Raw genomic sequence first — 3,688 nt, 5'->3', positions numbered from 1 at the left:
CCAGCTGAGGACAAACCCTTCACCCTCAATAACAACTACGTCTTGCCCCGCCGTCAAAATGTCCCGGCCGATGTTCATCAGAAACTCCTTGCTGGCCCATGGGTCATAGTTACTCCCGCCGATTACCCGCGCTGCACTGAATTTCGTCAAGTTGGGTCTGGCAAGCCGCTAACCCGGCCGGCCGGGCCTGACAATGCTCTAGAAACCCGGAACAGGCAGTTTCGTGAACCAACCGCGCACGCTCCTGACAATGTGTTCACCCACCCTGCTCGGGCAAATCGTTAACCAAGCCCAAACCCGACAATTCGGTAACCAACCCAACCATGACAATTCGCTAACCAACCCGGCCCGGGCAAATGGTTAACCAAGCCCAAACCTGACAATTCGTTAACCAACCCGGCCCGGGCAAATGGTTAACCAAGCCGGCCGGGCAAATCGGTAACCGGCCCGGCAGCCCCGACTATTCGACAATCAACCAGCTGAGGACAAACCCTTCACCCTCAATAACAACTACGTCTTGCCCCGCCGTCAAAATGTCCCGGCCGATGTTCATCAGAAACTCCTTGCTGGCCCATGGGCCCCCCCTCCTTACCTTAAGAGAGTCATAGTTACTCCCGCCGATTACCCGCGCTGCACTGAATTTCGTCAAGTTGGGTCTGGCAAGGCGCTAACCCGGCCGGCCGGGCCTGACAATGCTCTAGAAACCCGGAACAGGCAGTTTCGTGAACCAACTGCGCACGCTCCTGACAATGTGTTCACCCACCCTGCTCGGGCAAATCGTTAACCAAGCCCAAACCCGACAATTCGGTAACCAACCCAACCATGACAATTCGCTAACCAACCCGGCCCGGGCAAATGGTTAACCAAGCCCAAACCTGACAATTCGCCAACCAACCCGGCCCGGGCAAATGGTTAACCAAGCCGGCCGGGCAAATCGGTAACCGGCCCGGCAGCCCCGACTATTCGACAATCAACCAGCTGAGGACAAACCCTTCGCCCTCAATAACAACTAGTTCTTGCCCCGCCGTCAAAATGTCCCGGCCGATGTTCATCAGAAACTCCTTGCTGGCCCATGGGCCCCCCTCCTTACCTTAAGAGAGTCATAGTTACTCCCGCCGTTTACCCGCGCCGCACTGAATTTCGTCAAGTTGGGTCTGGCAACCCGCTAACCCGGCCGGCCGGGCCTGACAACGCTCTAGAAACCCGGAACAGGCAGTTTCGTGAACCAACCGCGCACGCTCCTGACAATGCGTTAGCCAACCCTGCTCGGGCAAATCGTTAATCAAGCCCAACCCTGAAACTGCGTTAACCAACCCGGGCATGGCAATTCATTAACCAACCCGGCTCGGACAAATGGTTAACCAAGCCCAACCCTGACAATTCGGTAACCAACCCGGCTCGGGCAAATGGTTGATCAAGCCGGCCGGGCAAATCGGTAACCGGCCCGGCAGCCCCGACCATTCGACAATCAACCAGCTGAGGACAAACCCTTCACCCTCAATAACAACTACGTCTTGCCCCGCCGTCAAAATGTCCCGGCCGATGTTCATCAGAAACTCCTTGCTGGCCCATGGGCCCCCCCTCCTTACCTTAAGAGAGTCATAGTTACTCCCGCCGATTACCCGCGCTGCACTGAATTTCGTCAAGTTGGGTCTGGCAAGGCGCTAACCCGGCCGGCCGGGCCTGACAATGCTCTAGAAACCCGGAACAGGCAGTTTCGTGAACCAACTGCGCACGCTCCTGACAATGTGTTCACCCACCCTGCTCGGGCAAATCGTTAACCAAGCCCAAACCCGACAATTCGGTAACCAACCCAACCATGACAATTCGCTAACCAACCCGGCCCGGGCAAATGGTTAACCAAGCCCAAACCTGACAATTCGCCAACCAACCCGGCCCGGGCAAATGGTTAACCAAGCCGGCCGGGCAAATCGGTAACCGGCCCGGCAGCCCCGACTATTCGACAATCAACCAGCTGAGGACAAACCCTTCGCCCTCAATAACAACTAGTTCTTGCCCCGCCGTCAAAATGTCCCGGCCGATGTTCATCAGAAACTCCTTGCTGGCCCATGGGCCCCCCTCCTTACCTTAAGAGAGTCATAGTTACTCCCGCCGTTTACCCGCGCCGCACTGAATTTCGTCAAGTTGGGTCTGGCAACCTGCTAACCCGGCCGGCCGGGCCTGACAACGCTCTAGAAACCCGGAACAGGCAGTTTCGTGAACCAACCGCGCACGCTCCTGACAATGCGTTCACCCACCCTGCTCGGGCAAATCGTTAACCAAGCCCAACCCTGACAATGCGTTAATCAACCCGGCCATGGCAATTCATTAACCAACCCGGCTCGGGCAAATGGTTAACCAAGCCCAACCCTGACAATTCGGTAACCAACCCGGCTCGGGCAAATGGTTAACCAAGCCGGCCGGGCAAATCGCTAACCGGCCCGGCAGTCCCGACAATTCGACAATCAACCCGCTGAGGACAAACCCTTCGCCCTCAATAACAACTAGTTCTTGCCACGCCGTCAAAATGTCCCGGCCGATGTTCACCAGAAACTCCTTGCTGGCCCATGGGCCCCCCGCCTTAAGTCATAGTTACTCCCGCCGAATACCCGCGCTTCACTGAATTTCGTCAAGCTGGCCCTGTCAAATCCTTAACCCGACCGGACCCTGACAATTCGATAAAAAAAACCAGCTGGCGCAGCCCACCTCTTCCAATACTACGGCGCACGGGGCCCGCGCGGTGGGTGGGTGGGTGGGTGGGTGTGTGGGTGTGTGAGCTTGAACCATGTGTCCGGAGATCGGGTGGTCCAGGGAGTTTTGGTTACCCAGGTGCAATTCGTTAACCAAGTCTGGCTCGGAAGTCCGGATGCGGGTCGGATTTGCCGGCCACTGCCGGCCGGGAGTTCCAGAGCCCCGGCCGCCGGGGTCAAGTTCGGCCGCCCCTTTGACACATGCGATTTCTGTACGGGGGCATTGGCGGGGTTCCTGCAGATATATGGGGAGGCGGTTTTCACGATCACCGAGGAGTGGTCGACAGGCGGCACGGGCCTCCCCACATCGTTAACCCGGGCCGCGTGGCGGCATTTACGGCCGAATCTCAACTTTGCCCGTACGAATTTTCGGACCAATTCCCACTGGCGGAAGTCCGCCTGGGGACCGATTCGGAGGGCTGTGCCGGCCGGGCGGCGGCATTTTCGGCCGGACCACCGGAGCTCCCCGCGCCTACCCGATGTCTCGAGTCACAACTTGGGACTTTCGGGCGGGCGGGTTCCACGGCCTCTGGCCGGTCGAGGCGCGCCATCCATCCACGGTGGGAGCAATCCCGCCGGAGGGCCGCCCACCGACCGACCGAGGCGAGCTTCGGCTAACGCAGCGGCGCCGGTTAACGAAGAGGCGCCTAACTTTACCGCCAAGGGGGACAACACTAATTATGCCCCTAACCGCGCCAAAAAGTTGGCTGGGCAACTCGTTAACCAAAACTGCCCGCAGCCGGCGGAGAGCCCGGGCAACTCGTTAACCCGGGCCACAATTCCACCTCTCTCTTCCCGCACCAAGTCCAGCCGGGGCAACTCGTTAACCGAGGCCATAGCAGCACCCGTCTTCCCGCACGCACCAAGTCCAGTCGGGGCAACTCGGTAACCGAGGCCACAGCTGCACCCGTCTTCCCGCACGCACCAAGTCCAGTCGG

This window comes from Mobula birostris, unplaced genomic scaffold, assembly GCF_030028105.1.
Source record: "Mobula birostris isolate sMobBir1 unplaced genomic scaffold, sMobBir1.hap1 scaffold_3158, whole genome shotgun sequence".
NCBI lineage: Eukaryota > Metazoa > Chordata > Chondrichthyes > Myliobatiformes > Myliobatidae > Mobula > Mobula birostris.
This window is presented reverse-complemented; position numbering follows the sequence as displayed.